Here is a 17,431-nt window from a genome sequence, read left to right on the forward strand (position 1 = left end):
CAGGCATTCAATTACTGAACTATTGCTAATATATGAATATACTGTAAGATTTGGTTACATAAATCGTAGTTTACGCTAGCCGAAGCACAAATTTCCACAATTCCATAATAATATTTACCCATATTTATAAAATATACCATGGTCAAAAAGATCCTGTACAATATTTATGCGTTACAACAGTGAACACAGTAAATACGTTCACTGTACTGTATTTCGTGTTTGATCACTAGTCGGGTACTTTCTATGCATGTAAGTCTGCATGACGTATCCGCGGTTAATTCAAGCAGGGCTCATTAGAGTATCTTCCCGTAGTTGGAAGATGGATATTAGATCAATGTCAATGGTTTTCAAGAGCCCACTAAGACCTTTTGGCATTGCTCCGAGTGTACTTAGAAAGACTGAGACCACTTTCACTGGTTTCCCCCAGCGTGCTATTATCATTATTATTCATGATGATGATAATGTTTGGTTTGTGGGCCGCTCAAGTGCTCGGTAATGAGCCACCGTACAAATTCCCAATCTTTGGTCAGTACAATCTCGCCACTTTCAGGAATGATGGTAACACCAACACCCAGTCATCTCGAGGCAGGTGAAAATCCCTGACCCCTCTGAAAATCGAACCGGGGACACCGAGCTCCGGAAGCGAGAACGCGACTTCGAGAACACGAACTGCAGACGATTATTATTATTATTATTATTGTTATTATAATTATTGCTATTGTTACTATCAGGCCAGACTATCGTCTGTACACGGTCACTTCAGTGGAGATGTTACTTTTTGAAGGAACGCACTCACAGGACGAAATTTTGACTCGCATTCGCTACAAGATATTTTATATCTTCATTATGTTGTAACCGCTTGGAAACATGACACGCATAAATTGATTCACGTGGCTGGGTGCAGGCGGTTATCGCTAAAGCAGGAATCAAATATAATGTGTTTTTCTCATTTAATTATGTGTATTACCTTGCTTTTTGGTGATATTTAACGTGAATAGTCATTCACGACGAGCTGAAAACAACGTTTTCAGTGAGTTTGCGTTTCTATGCAGTTTCTCAGCTAGTACGCGTGCACTTAAGTGCAGTGTCATCAAAAAGTCTGAGAATGTGTCTCACAGCACCTGATAAAATTCTCATTACACTCCTGTATTTCGACTCTAACACAAGTGGTCAATAAGTTTCAAGTAGGTCCGATTACTTTCCAGAACAGCTGTGGTGGTTAGTCACGTTAAAATCATGAGTGTACTCGAAAAAATAATGATATGCAGTTTGAACACTTTAACGCGGTAAAAAAATCATGAAGGTGTCATATGAAAAAATTTGATTCCCTGCTCCCTCAATAAAACAAAAGGAGCTGCTTGTGTATTCAAAACTATCGAAAAATGGAACTCTTAGTGTACTCTAATTAGTCTTTCGAGAGAAGAAGATGAGAATTATTGAAAGAACGACACCTTTGGAAATATTACACTGCAAGTAATTCCAAATTCCACCATACTTGATTAGTGAAAAAATTCTATTTCGTTGCTCGTTATCTACAGCTACATCACTACTATGCAATTCGAAAATTAAGTGCCTAGTAGAGGGTTCAACGAACTGCCTTCAAGCTACTTCTCTATCGTTCCAATCTCGAACATTGAGCGGGAAAAACGAATAATTAAAGGCTCTGACATTTTAGAATGATTATCATTTTTCCTTCTGTAGTGGGTGCCAACAAATTATTTTCACACTGTGAGGAGAAAGTTGGTGATTGAAATGTCAAGAAAAGGTCCTGCCTCAACTAAACACGCCTTCGTTTTAATGATTGCCACCCCAACCTTTTCGATATCAACGTTGCTTCTGTTTGACGTGGTTTCCACTCTGCACTGTAATACTCCAGAAAAGGGCGAAGGGAGCGCGTGGAGGCAGGGGGGGGGGGGGGGGGGGGTAAACGTAGTGCAGGCAGTCTCTTTAGCAGACATATTGCATTTTCTAAGTGGTCTGCCAATAAATCGCCTTATGTTTGCTTTACTCAAACCATTATCTATAGGGTGGATCCAGTTTGTTTGTAACTCTAATACCTAAGTGTTTAGTTGAATTTACAGGGTTTATATTTGTGTAATTTACAGTGTAACGGAAATTTAACGGATTCTTTTTAGCGCTCATGTGTATGACTTCACACTTTTCATAATTAAGAGTCACTTGCCACTTTTTGCGCCACAGGTATTTTGACAAAATCATTTTGCAACTGATTTTGATCTACTGATGACATTACATGGCAGTAAATGATAGCATCATCTGCAGGCAATGTAAGAGGCTGCTCAGATTGTCTCCTAAATCGTTTATGGTTCAAAATGGGTCAAATGGCTCTGAGCACTATGGGACTTAACATCTGTGGTCATCAGTCCCCCACAACTTACAACTACTTAAACCTAAGTAAACTAAAGATATCACACACTGCCATGCCCGAGGCAGGGTTCGAACCTGCGACCGGAGCGGTCACGCTGTTCCAGACTGAAGCGCCTAGAACCGCACGGCCACATCAGCCGGCAATCGTTTATGAACATCAAGAACAAAAGAGGGCCTATAACACTTCCTTGGGAGATGTCAGATACTACTATTGTTATCCTCGGCGACTTTCCCTCAATTACTACTCACTGTGACCTTTCTGACAGGAAATCACAAATCTAGTCACACAACTAAGACGATGCTCATCAGTCGCGGAAATTAAGTAGAAGAAGCTGTACCAAAATCCTTCTGGAAATGTAACAGTTAGGAACGAATTTCACAACCCTTGTCGATAGCATTCATTACTTTGTGAGAATAAAGAGATAGTTACATTTCATAAAAACGATATTTTCTGAGTTCTTGTTGGTTATCTGTCAATAAATAATTCCATCCGAAATGATTCATAGTGTTCACTCATTCTGCATGTTCCGAACTCCTACAGCAAATATACGTTAGCGATGTGGGTCTGTAATTCAACAGAATACTCCTATTTCCTGTCTTGGGTAGTGGTGTGACTTGTTCAACTTTCCACAGATCTCTTTACGAGTGAGAGGTTTTGTATGATTCCTTAGTGTCCTGTTATTGTATCAACATATTCTTAAAGGAACCTCACTGCTATACAATCTGGATCAGAAGCCTTGCCTTTATTGTTTTAAGCTGCTTTGCTACACCGAGGATATCTATTCCTAAATTACTCATGTTGACAGTTGTTCTCCATTCGACTTATGGAATATTTACTTCGTCTCCTTTTGTGAAAAAATTTCGTAAAAACGTGCTTAGTAATTCTGCTTTAGTGGCACGGTAACCAATAACACTCCCATTGTTATCGAATATTGAAGGTATTGATTGTGTTTTGCCACTGGTGCACTTTACGTACTACCAGAATCTCTTTGGGGTTTCTAGCAGCTTTCGAGACAGGGTTTCGTTATGGGAACCAGTAAAAGTATCTCGCATTAGAGTTCGCGTTAAATATTAACCATCTATAACACTTCGCCTATCTTAGACATTTTACGTTCTTTTAAAATTCACGTGTTTTTTTCGTCACTTACGCAATAATGTTTTGACCTGTTTTGTGTACCACGGGGTATGAGTATCATCTGTCATTAAAATATTTGGTATACACCTCTCAATTGCCGTCGACATTATTTCTTTGAACTACATCTAGTCTACGCTTGTACAGTCAGGTAGAAAAGAGCTGAGGCTGTCTTTAGGGAAGGTGTCAAGAGAAGTTTTATTTGCTTTTTGAAATAGATGTATTTTGCATTTATTTTTGGTTGGTTTGGATTTTACGGTATTCAGTCTAGCTACAACCTTGTGGTTATTATTCTCTATTTGGTTAGGATTATTTGTTGCTAAGAGGTCATGTATGTTTCCACAACCACTCAGAGTAGGCTAAAATATCAAGTATAGATTGCAGTCAACACCAACTACAATTTATTACATTTAATTGAAATGACACTGAAGTTTTATTTGAACTGTTTACCAACTATATCACCTGAGTCGGGGGGTTCGTAAAAGATATCATATTTATTCTATTTGTGAAGTATAACTTTTACCCTTACTGAACTCTATCGTTTCACTGTCGAATAATGGTGATGTAGCAGGATGGACTGAGGATGGACTGGTGCTATTGGAATATCCCCAGACTCAATGAACCAGAGGCGATGGCTGTTGTGTATGGGGCTCAACTGAGAACACTTGAAACGGGTTTTGTTCCCCTTTCCGATCACGTGTGCGTATATATTCGCGTTGCTACGTGTTGTAGTCCACAGTACCACTCGAAATTGGCAGGAACTGTCCTACAACAGGTGCCTGAAGAATTCCCTCCTACGACCTACAACTGTATAGCTGCTGAGGAACACATGTGCACCCACACACACACACACACACACACACACGGTGCTACAAAAAGGTACGGCCAAACTTTCAGGAAACATTTCTCATACAGAAATAAAGAAAAGATGTTATGTGGACATGTGTCCGGAAACGCTTAATTGCCATGTTAGAGCTCATTTTAGTTTCGTTCTTCCACCTACACTCAATGGAGCACGTTATCATGGTTTCATACGGGATACTCTACTTGTGCTGCTAGAACATGTGGCTTTACAAGTATGACACAACATGTGGTTCATGCACGATGGAGCTCCTGCACATTTCAGTCGAAGTGTTTGTACGCTTCTCAACAACAGATTCGGCGACCGATGGATTGGTAGAGGTGGACCAATTCCATGGAATCAACCCTCTTGACTTTCGTTTATGGGGGCATTTGAAAGCTCTTGTCTACGCAACCCCAGAAATGTAGAGACTCTTCGTGCTCGTATTTTGGAGGGCTGTGATACAATACGCCATCCTCCACGGCTGCATCAGCGCATCAGGATTCAATGCGACGGAGGTGTTTGCATGTATCCTCACTAACGGAGGACATTTTGAACATTTCCTGTAACAAAGTGTTTGAAGTCACGCTGGTACGTTCTGTTGCTGTGTGTTTCCATTCCATGATTAGTGTGATTTGAAGAGAAGTAATAAAATGAGCTCTAACATGGAAAGTAAGCGTTTCCAGACACATGTCCACATAACATATTTTCTTTCTTTGTGTGTGAGGAATGTTTCCTGACAGTTTGGCCTTATCTTTTTGTAACACCCTATATATAGACTCCTGGAAATTGAAATAAGAACACCGTGAATTCATTGTCCCAGGAAGGGGAAACTTTATTGACACATTCCTGGGGTCAGATACATCACATGATCACACTGACAGAACCACAGGCACATAGGCACATGCAACAGAGCATGCACAATGTCGGCACTAGTACAGTGTATATCCACCTTTCGCAGCAGTGCAGGATGCTATTCTCCCATGGAGACGATCGTAGAGATGCTGGACGTAGTCCTGTGGAACGGCTTGCCATGCCATTTCCACCTGGCGCCTCAGTTGGACCAGCGTTCGTGCTGGACGATGTTGGGGCGTGAGCGGAAGACGGCCTAACGGTGTGCGGGACCGTAGCCCAGCTTCATGGAGACGGTTGAGAATGGTCCTCGCCGATACCCCAGGAGCAACAGTGTCCCTAATTTGCTGGGAAGTGGCGGTGTGGTCCCCTACGGCACTGCGTAGGATCCTACGGTCCTGGCGTGCATCCGTTCGTCGCTGCAGTCCGGTCCCAGGTCGACGGGCACGTGCACCTTCCGCCGACCACTGGCGACAACATCGATGTACCGTAGACACCTCACGCCCCACGTGTTGAGCAATTCGGCGGTACGTCCACCCGGCCTCCCGCATGCTCACTATACGCCCTCGCTCAAAGTCTGTCAACTGCACATAAGGTTCACGTCCACGCTGTCGCGGCATGCTACCAGTGTTAAAGACTGCGATGGAGCTCCGTATGCCATGGCAAAGTGGCTGACACTGACGGCGGCGGTGCACAAATGCTGCGCAGCTAGCGCCATTCGACGGCCAACACCGCGGTTCCTGGTGTGTCCGCTGTGCCGTGCGTGTGATCATTGCTTGTACAGCCCTCTCGCAGTGTCCGGAGCAAGTATGGTGGGTCTGACACACCGGTGTCAATGTGTTCTTTTTTCCATTTCCAGGAGTGTATATATGGCTTGACTACACATAGCAACAAAAAATCAACGTCATATTATCGCCCCCTTGTCCCATGCAACATTTGTCCCACAAACGTTTCAGCTAATATCATACTTTAGGAGTTATTCTAGGTGGCAATACTAAGTGACTCGCCACCTATAGTGGGGCATATCCCTACTAGATTTCCATGCAGTCTTGAAGAAGTAGTGTTGTCCTTCCAACAGAAAGATAGTGCTGACTTGACATGCAGACAGGTAATGGGCCACAACAGAGCAAACCCACAGCAGAGTCAGTCGAAGTTGAAGAATAGTGGTAGGTAGGTCATCACAGAGTAGACCCACTTTAGACCTAGTAGAGATTATGGTATTGTTGGGCCATCAGAGGTGCATACCCACTGCAGTCCTTGTAGAAATAATAATATTGTTGAGTCATCAAAGGTGTAAACGCACTGTACCATCTGTTGCGATTGTGTGGGTGCACAGACACCATTTAAGAGTCTTGCAGACAATATAAAAAGTCCATAAACCACCACTTGTGCACTCACAGACTTTTTGGTATGCCCTTAGAAACAGCAATGCTGTTAACCAGTCACTTGCTGAATTATCAACACACATGCAAACACTAACAGTCCCAACTTCTCGTCTACTGTGCATATACTATGACCAACACAAATGTGTGCAATGAAATGAATGCTTAATTTGTCTATACAATTATAAATTTACATCAGAAGAATACATTTACAAAGATACAAATCACATCCTTAAAGAACATAACAATACTGATAACATTTTTTAGTAGTACCGGCTTTACAAAAGAATAGAAATACACAGATACATCAGTGTTGCAGGAATTATGACATAAGTAAATAAATAAAATAATGAGAACAGTTTTTCGAAACATTAATACACAGATGAGCATTGAAACAGAACAGAATTAATAATGTCTAAACATCTTTACAAAGTAAATAACATGTTATTAATGCAAATTATATTTGAGGACAACAGTATTACTCATCATAGTGAATGTAGCTTCGTATCAGAAAAATTCTTCAACATAAATCTTATTAGCTAAACACATAAAGAGAGGATAAACACAAATACACATAGCAAAATAACACAAAAGTAAAAGACAGGTTTCGTTTTCAGTGTAACATTTGGTACTGTAGTCCAACCCAAAACTTCATTCCATAGATCTTTCCTTTTAGTTCAACATTTGCTCCTGCAAAAAAAATCCTATCTAAGCCTATTGTCCCCAAGCCCTACTGCTTTGTTCGTATCCTCTTTCAAAATAAATATTTCTCATTGTAAAATACTCATTTTTGCCCAAATCTTTTTCATATAACTTCTCAATGCATTCTTTTCCTATTCTCCATAGTTAGTTTCTTATATAGTATCACCCCCTCTTAAGCTAACTTAAATCTACTGAGCTCAGATACATATACTAAGGGACGAGGCAATGCAGCAGTACAAAACAATTAATACAAACAACAATGGCAAACAATGCAAATTGGCAAAGCAAGCAGCAGTATATCTAAATTAGCAAAGCAAATACAACATTACACTACACGCTTAGCACACAAAGTAATCCCCTAAGGATTTAAGTAATCATGCCCTCAGGTGTTACAGGTTGCAGCAATGGAATGAAATGTATCACGGAAAAACTGTGTATCTTTGTAATTCAAAATACTGTAAGAAATAAATGTTTTAAGTACAAAATTAATCACTCAAATGCGTGTCCTGTACCGCTAGATGTGCGTCTTGCTGTAAGATAATTCTGTGGAAGTGTCGTAGTTATCGTCTTCCGGAAGCAAAGTTCTGCAAAAGTCACTGTACTCACCTAATCAAAAACAAAAGTGAAATGCTTTGCGTACAGATATCGTAGTTATTACGCTTATTGCCATGATGAAGAAAGCACTGTACTGTAACATATTGTTGTGCTACGGAAAAGGCTGTCTCATTGTAGCTATACCACAAATGTTACAACTAAAACATGTTTCACTTTCGAGAATAATTCAGAAAAGAAGATATAAAACAGATACACTGCAAAAGAAGCAATGTAAATTGTGTCACACAGTAGCAGCGTCGTGATATAATCGTGTAGCTGTCAAAGAAACCAAATGCTAAGTGTTATTTAATCCCTCAGAAAGTATTTTAAATAAAGAATGTCTTTTCAAATAAACCAAAATGTTGCATTAAAATCTCATTAGCAGTATATGTTCTAAGTATGTACGCCTTATAGTCGTTACGTAATCGTGCAACTAACAAGCAAGAATGTACACATACAATAACACTGTGTCGTCTGTTCACTATAACAATGCTCTCGTAATTTCTGTTTAAATTATTTCTCTTGGTTCTTGACTGGATATTTAAGTTCAAACATTATTGCATGTTAACAGCTTCTAAGTGTGACAAAGTGTATTAGTTAAGTAAAGTGAAAGATTTTATGGCAAAGACTAAGTTAAAAAGCAGATTATCTCTCAATAAACGGTTTTACATGTGAAATGTGGTGCAATCCTTTAATCTTCCTAGTAAGCAGAGTTTCAAGTTCAACGCAGTTATCATGTGGTATACGTCGGTAAGGAATGCTAAAATTTTTCTCAAGCTTAGCGTCTGTGTTATCTTTCCCTGAGCCAGCCGGCGCACGTGGCTGCCTGCAGTGCAAGTCATTGTATGTCTCTTTGTTGGCGCGCGTCGCTATTAGGATTAGGAGACCTAACTTCAAAAATTCACCTTGATGAGAAGGTCCTGCGCTGTCTGAATCTCGCTAGTTCTGATGAAATTCAGGTCTGTCGTTATGATTATATCGTCTGTCGTCATGTCGGTAATTACTGTAACTAATTTCTTGTCGGTCACGTGGTGGAGAACTTCTCCCTGAGACGTAACTGCGCGGTGCACCGTTGTGTCCGAAGTTATTCTGTCTCCCTTCATAATAATTGTTTCGGTTCCCATATTGCCTGTTTGTCTGATTGTCTCTGTCATATTCAAAACTAAGGAGAGGTGATCTTTCCCTGTGATTATTATTACTTCGCCAGTGGTTGTGATGTGGGTGGTGTCTGTTTTGGTCACGATTTGCTTTGTAAGAATAGCCTTGTCGTGTCCAGTTATTATTTCTGTCATCGCGGAATTGTGACGGATGTGACCTGTAATTGTTGTTCTCCTGTTTTCGCGTTCCGCGATTGTCAGTGTCAATTTCCAGCCAAAATAATATGTCGTAAATATTCAGGCAATTTGATTAAGCAAATGCGGATGAGTTCTGACGTGCTGTATGGGTTTGACAGGTACTGATTCTTGTGCAACATGTCTTCAAAATATTTCACAAGGCTGGAAAATTCAGATTGTTCGAAATGTTTCATACTTATGATGCTATGTTTTGCTCGGTCTTGTGTAGCTTGAGACCAATATGCTGAGAGGAAGGCATGATAAAATTCTCCTTCACTGTGACAATCGTGAATGACCGATCGCATTCTTACAGCTTGTTCATTCTCTAAATAGCCACACATAAATTCTAACTTGTGTTCCAATGATCAGTTGGGTGGAAAACAATGAAAGAATTGAAGAAGCCACGCTTGTGGATGAATGTCGTTGCCAGAATTCTTAAATGTTTTGAATTTACGTGTAGTAATGAACAGCTTACAGTCAAAATCATCATGTCGGCGAGTCGCATATCGTTCATTGTTACGTCGTTTCGGCGGTTCCATTTCAAACTTCAGTGCGCCTTGCCAATTTCTTTCATAATTTCCAAAATGCCCTGTGTTATTATTTTATGACTTTTTCGTATTTCTGAAATATGTAATTCTTGTATTATCTGTGTCAACTGATCTTGTACTTACTGGGTTTCTCTTTTGTACTGTGTATTGATTTGGTTTTGATTTTGTTTGAATTTTCTAATATGTTTATACTCTTCTGGGTCAGTGAAAGCTACAGGTCGTGTGTCATTCTGATCATCATCTACTTTTGTAGATAGGTTAGTGAAGTAATACGAAAGTTGTGCTACTTTCTCCGATAGTGAACAGATTTCCTCAGTGTCTTGTTCTGAACCAAGTTGCAGAGTGTCCATTAGTGTTGAAATCGTATCTACAGTGTCCTTTAAGTTTTCCAGAGTTTTTGCAAGTTGCGTATCCGAATCGGTAGATGCAACTGAGTCAATTGTAGCTTGCAAGGTGTCGTGATTTTCATTAACAATAATTTGCAGTTCTTTTATGGCTGCTTCGTGATTCTGTAATGCATTTTCATGACGAGAAAAAATAGGTTGAAAATGCTCACAAATTTGTGTTTTTATGTCATTACTGACTTTTTGACATTTCGATTCGATTTTAAGTAACTCAGCAGTTAAACCTTCACGTGTTTGTTCAAGCGTTTGTTCCATTGAGTCTAACTTTTGAAGCTGTTGCTGTGTTCGTCTCTGATTTTGTTCCATTATGTCTAACTTTTGAAGCTTTTGTCCCATTTGTTTCATTAATTGTAATAACAATGCACTGGTGTCTGAAACATGTTCCTCAGTGCTATTCGGCAGTGCATTTGAACCGGCAACATTCGGATTTTGAAAAGCAGAAAATGTGTCTTGACATACTTGAGAAAACGGTGAGGACGCAGAATCTGAATCTACAGTATTTATAAGATTGTGCCCTGTCATTTCGGATCCCTATGGCGAGCTGTTGCCGACCGACCGATCGACAATCCTACCCTGTTCACTAATTGTTTCACTGACTACCCCATTATTTGAAGCCCGCTCCATTTCCCTATGCACAATTACCAAATTACAATGCTGAACATTAGTTAATTCATTACACGTTGGCGCTAACACACTACTCTCGTCTTCACTGTCAGTTCCCAGTTTACTTGTGAGCCTAATATTACGGTTTTCACACGCCATTATTATCACAATATTTCACACGATAACACAGAAAAGCACAATTTGAAGTGCAAAATAAGAAAACACATTAACATCGCATTGAAAATAATATCTAGTTAATTGCAAGCGCAGCTGCGAAATACTTGGTGCAAATCTACATGCATGCCAGCAGTGCATCCATGTACAACAATGAAAAACTACAACTTAAAATAAACTTCTCTCTATAAATACGCGCTAGCAATAAACAACAGGTACACTAATTACACAAACTACAAGAAAAAATCAGAAGATTCCAGTGAGGTATCCTCGGCTAAGGGTCGACATATGAAACACCCCCTTAGAAAAATTTATGAATGACTGTGCTGATAAACCTCTTACATTATTTGATTTACAAACAGCTGAGCAGAACTGAACGAACACAGACATTTCTCTCTTTACTTATTCTGATCAACACTAAACTGACACACAATACTTTTAGCGCAACGCAATCTGACTTTCAAAAATCTCTACAAAAGAATGGCCCTGACTAACAATGACCTATAGCTTTCATAAATCACTTACCTCACAAAAACCTCACTGAAAGATTCTAACTACTGAAGGCACAAACTACTGATAGGCATAGTTCGCAAATGAAAGATTTTGATAGAGAACAAACAATGTATTTACCTTAATAATGTTCAAAGGTCATCATATATATATATATATACCCAATATTACAAATTTACTCTTTCTAATGGACACACGTCCAGATCGTACACTCTCAAAATTCTGCCATCTCTCTCCCCACATCCACCACTGCTGGCGGCTCACCTCCAACTGCCCAACACTACAATATCGAAAATTCTAACAATGCCAACCAGCCACAGAATGCACACAGCACAGCCTGTGATTTTCACACAGAGCGCTAGGTGACGTTACCAACATAAAAACCAACACCACTGCATCTCTTACACTATCTGGAAACTAGATTCCAATAACCCCATTGTCTTCGCTCCGGTCATCAATCCTGACAAGCTACAGTACCTTCACAAACACTTTCCTCAAATTCCTCTTCTCCTAGACCTACACACGCTCCATATCCCATCATAACGCAGTTTCAATCAACTCACTTTCAAAGACAGTGAGACCCTCCCAATGTTTATCCCTCGTGCCCACTTTAACTATTCTGCAATTATCCAAATCAGGGCTCCTTTCTCCTTTTCCCTCTACATTAATACCTATCTCTTTGCTCTTGTAACCACTGTCATATCCACAGACAATACTACTTCTTACGCTCTGCCTTTCTCAACGTCTGTATCTCCACTATGCACATCATCTCCTACCTATCATATCCATAGATTTTCCTATCTAACTGGCCCCTATATTTTCACCCAGACGCCTCAAACTATGGAAAATAGTTTCTCCTCTCATAATACTTCCCACACAATGCATGTCCTTCAGATTTCAAATGAAAATGCAATACTCAAGAGTTTTTTCATCAAAGAATATTATCACGTTGCATTTGTGTTTTTAAACCTTTTGTATTTTTCGTCCTTTCAGCTGCCCATTTTTGTTATTTTAACTTAAAAACGAATATCAGTCCTCATATATTTTCTCATCTGTGTCAAATTTTTAAAAGCTGTTTGATGAAGAAAGGAGTATTATACTGACATGTGGCGCAATCGGGTCTACTGCCGGATGTTTGTGTCGCTCTGGCACAGTATTTCGGCCACGTAACTCGTTGCCGTCTTCAGATGCTACCCGAGACTAGTATTGTACTACTGACAGTCCACCCCCTGTCCGTATGGGGCGAGGGCGATGAAACAACAGTAAATAAAAAAAGTAAAATTTCACAGATTAGGAGGATACAGCTACTTTTAAAGGAAGCTGTGCTTCTCGTCTTGGACAACACAACTGTTCAAAAATGGCTCTGAGCACTATGGGACTCAACTGCTGTGGTTATCATTCCCCTAGAACTTAGAACTACTTAAACCTAACTAACCTAAGGACATCACACACATCCATGCCCGAGGCAGGATTCGAACCTGCGACCGTAGCAGTCGCACGGTTCCGGACTGCGCGCCTAGAACCGCGAGACCACCGCGGCCGGCAACACAACTGTTACTTTCGTTTCGACTTCAGACAAAGCATTTATATACCTTTACAGAGATCACAATCGGAGGTTTCATAGGAACAAAGATACAAACAATAGAATAATGCAGTATTTACATCCTTCAGTTGCAGTAACCTGACCAACTGTAGATTGAGTATACAATGTAAGCTTTCACATCTGGTACCATAAATCTTCGGGGCTAGTAAGCAGTGGTCGACGTATAAAACTTTTTCCTAACGCTTCCTCTCCGACTGTGTGATACATATTCAGAGGTAAAAGGGCCAACTGCCAGGAGATAGCTTTATACGTCGACCATGGTCTAATATTCCGGAAGTTTTAAGTGATGTAGAATGAGTAGTTAATGAGGCATTCTTTTACATTATATTTGAATTACGTGGATTTTCAGTTTCCTATCTGATTGGAACCTATTATACGAAGGTTTGAACTTTAATAGTGGCAACTATTTATTTACAGCTCGAACAAAATAGGTACGTGTTTCAAAGTTTTACTTACCTTCAAATTAGTCTCCAGCATTGTACATAACCCGCTGCTAGCGATATGGAAGTAGTAGGATACTCTTAGCAGTGCCAGTTGAGTAGACAGTTCGAGCGGCGCAGTCTATTGCCCGACGAATTTGTAGCAGTTCTGAAGCGAATGCCTTTAAGTGTTTCCTACAGTTTAGAAATCGAGTTAAGCTTTGAGGGCGTCAGTCAGGGGAGTGCAGTAGGCGGTATGGCACTTAGCAGCTCCATCATTCAAACAAATCAGTAGTAGCGTGCATTGTGCTCCAAAATGATGTCCAGGTCCTGCAGGAAGTGCCATCACTTCTGCCTCTAAACTGGTCGTAGGTTGGGCTCCAAAAATGAACAGCATATCTATTTTGTAAGAGCTGTAAATAAATAGTTGCCACTGTTAAAGTTACAACCCTCGTAGATAAAAAGCTCCTTTTTGTTACCTAGATTGGGATGCAGAGTATGTTTAGAGATTACTTTTACTGCAAATACTGTCGTTGTAAATTGCACAGTTCATCGTAAATTCACGCCTGTTACTAATCACATTCATCATTAGGAGTAATTTATTGTCAAATAAATGTGAGAATCTCTAAGTCCCTATTAAGTCCCTGAAGTGCCCTCAGTGAGACATCCACTTACGATATTTACAGAATACTCTTATTAAACGATTTTTTCTCTTTCTGAGTGGGGACTGAGTTGCATTTCCCCAGGAGTTCATGACAAAGGACAAGATCGAGTGTAAGTGCCCATAGCATGCGACCAATGCCATCTATAAAGTAAGATTTCGATCTACAAAGCAGGCAGACCTGAGCTTTGCGGCTAACTTATCCATGTAGTGATATTGCGTAGGTTTATTATCCACACAGTCGCCTAGAATTATCAGACGTGGAGTGTCACCCAGTGAATGCCTGGCGAGTTATATTTAGGATGACCGTCAGACAGTGTTATTTGTTTTCATTTTCAGTATGTGAGATTTTATACGACTAAAGATTAAGCTGTTTGCTGTGAATGTTTTGTAAGCCATTTAAACTACCCTCCTACGTGTTACGAATATGGTTGAACCTATTATCACTAAATATGTGTCATCACAAAAACATGAGAGATTTTTAAAAATTAAACAACTTCCGAATAAATCACTTATATAGGTCAAGAGCAGCAGCGAAAAAGGCACATAAAATTGTGAGTTTCCATTTTTAATGTTCCTTACTCCCAGCGTAGGCTTATTCCTGTCGTATCGCTCGATAACGTGGCCTTCTGTCTTCTGCTGTTGAGTTTCATGGAGAGAAAGCCTTTAATTCCACACCGCCCTGGTTTCTCTGAGAAAATTTTCTAATGTGCTCAATCTAAGGCGTTGGCAAGGTTACAGAAAACGCCAACAGGGAGATTTTATTATTAAGTTGCACAAAAACTGAGTTCAGGACGTCATATAATGCCTTCTCAGAAGACAACCCTTCATGGAATCGAAAGGCTTAATTCTCAGAAACATGGGTCAGTGTTATTACGTAGAATAACATTTCAAAACAAATCGGGAGCACGTAAAGTAGGGAAAAGAGTTATTTATTTTGTCGTATAGTTTTACAAGTACACAACGTATTTACAATCAAATGGAAATGTCCTAATGTGACAACCAGTCAAGAGCACTTTGACTTATTTGGTGTGAAGTCCTTAGATCATCGGTAAATGCTCGAAGTGGGCACTCAATAACAATGCGACCTATTGTTTGCTCCTCCTGTCCGCAGTCGCAGTCAGCGGATGGACAGAAACCCACTTCTTAATGCTGTAACCCTACCTTACTTGGCCAGTCCTCATACGCTTCAGCCTTGACCAGATTTGGCGTGGTACTTCGCACCTCTCTACCTGCTTTGTTGGGTCTTGAACCATGTGAGCGTTGTTGGGTGGATGTTCGTTGCAGCGCTGTTGCCATTTGCAGGTCATGTCAAAAGAACTGATACCCTCTAAATCAGCCCAGAGTGGTTTGCGTGATCTGAGACGAGTTGTTGGTGGATCCTGTAGGGTATCATACAATGGGGAATTCTTAAGAGAAGTAATCTTTTTGAGCAAGTTTATCTTGGCTCCTTTCTTCCTTAGCTCTTGCGCAACAATGTTAGCTAAGACTGGCAGCCACTGACTGGGAGAAGGTTTGACAGTACCAGTGCTGACTCTCTTGTCTTCATTTAATTGCTCATCAATATTTGTCGAATGGCTGCTGTTTTCCCACACAAAAGAACACTATTCTCCAGAAATACACAGTTGGGAGTGCGACAATGCGTAGAGTATGAGTCCGCATCCAAGCTGCTTCCGACAATCTTGAGAAGTAGATTTACTCTTGAGACTAGTTTCTCAGATAACTTGATGCACAGTTGCTTGAATGTCAAGAGTCTATCCATAATGATTTCCAGACATACTGGATTGTAGTTATGTGGTACTCATATTTCATTGAAAGCAATATGTAACTTGAGCTTATTTATTACAATTTGGTGGCTCAAATGGCTCTGAGGACTATGGGACTTAACATCTGAGGTCATCAGTCCCCTAGAACTAACCTAAGGACATCACACACATCCCTGACCGAGGCAGGATTCGAACCTGTGACCGTAGCGCTCGCACGGCTCCAGACTGAAGCGCCTAGAACCGCTCGGCCACACCGGCAGGCTACAATTGGGTGAAATGCAGTAACATCAGTTTCATCTCGATTAGTTAGATGAGTTTATAATTTCAGATCAGTTGCATATACACACTACTGCATACTTTCAAATAAGAAATCTTGAGGCATACATTGATTAAGAAGGTGCCTCAAGGGGATGCTACGAAGTCAACACAAGATTTTGATACTTTGATGTCATTACCTGAAATCCATGGCAGTTGTTTCCTGTTATAATTCTTTCAACTGTAGTAACTCGTATCGTAACATGTGCGCGCAAATGGATCTCAGCGTCCTTACCGGAAATAGCGGAAACGTATGCCATCAAACCTGCGAGCGTATAGCCCTAGTGTGAGGGTTGTACCGTTGTTAGTCGCCTACATCTGTCTTGTCAATTGTTCCAAGTTTATATTAGCCTCACGTACAGACAGTTTCAGAAAACTGCTTCGCTGTCCTCTAGTGCAAATTCTGAATTTCATTCCACTCTTAGCTGCTGACTCATAGTGCGGTCCAGTGCTTTGCTATCGCAAGTCATTCCGACCCCTGGGAAAGCTGTCCCCAAATCACGTAGTGTGTCGTCCTGACAACACCTCATTACCGCACAGTGTCATTACTTCGATATGTCACGCAATCTGTGATAACATATTCACTTGCGATAAATTCCATATCTGAAATTACGCAAGATTACTTTCGTGATACTGCATACAGAAATCAAGATAATTACGTAAACACGACGTATATAAGTTTCTTCACAAGACAGAAAGGGCATTATTGGCCTGCAGTAGCCTGCACACATCTTACTGTCACCGACGTCACCTGTAAGTGTTTCTGCTGATTCTCAGTTCTGTAGTTCACAGTGAATGTGTATTATATCAGTATGTAGGGATTTTCCAGTTCTAATTCTCATAACTTAAAAAAATTCAAAGTGTTTCATTTTTTATCGCAAACGTGATACTCATTGATTGTACCGACGAAGAAAGCTGTTGCAAAAGTAAATTTGGACCTTACTTATATGTGTTCTGGGGTACTACCTTTAAGCGTGTTAGATTTTTCTAATGCACGTTATTGCCCACGAGAGAACTAACTCGTTATCTTGGTACTGTCAACGCAAAGAAGAGGTCTTCGAGTCCACAAGATAATTTGAGCTATGTTCAGTTAATCCATGTTCGAAGCAGTACATGAACTAATTGAATTGGAATAATAGGTTCTCATGTAGAACACTGGTCATGAATTAGCAATGAGTGTCAAAATTGAGCTCCATTTATCATGAG

General features: G+C 40.3%; 3 protein-coding genes across 3 annotated transcripts in view; all 3 read left to right on the top strand.

The window, feature by feature from the left end:
- Nucleotides 1-17,431, top strand: part of LOC126284308 (arylsulfatase B-like) — a 197,602-nt gene that overhangs the window by 83,618 nt on the left and 96,553 nt on the right. The window lies entirely within an intron of this gene.
- The window catches only part of LOC126285108 (uncharacterized), a 112,120-nt gene that overhangs the window by 79,199 nt on the left and 15,490 nt on the right, over nt 1-17,431 (top strand). The window lies entirely within an intron of this gene.
- LOC126284309 (arylsulfatase B-like) overlaps nt 16,951-17,431 on the top strand; it is a 177,079-nt gene continuing 176,598 nt past the window's right edge. The window contains exon 1 of the mRNA XM_049983143.1: nt 16,951-16,978. The gene's annotated coding sequence lies outside the window, so the exon portion shown is untranslated. The remainder of the gene's footprint in view (nt 16,979-17,431) is intronic.

Source organism: Schistocerca gregaria, chromosome 8, assembly GCF_023897955.1.
Source record: "Schistocerca gregaria isolate iqSchGreg1 chromosome 8, iqSchGreg1.2, whole genome shotgun sequence".
In the NCBI taxonomy this organism is placed as follows: Eukaryota; Metazoa; Arthropoda; class Insecta; order Orthoptera; family Acrididae; genus Schistocerca; species Schistocerca gregaria.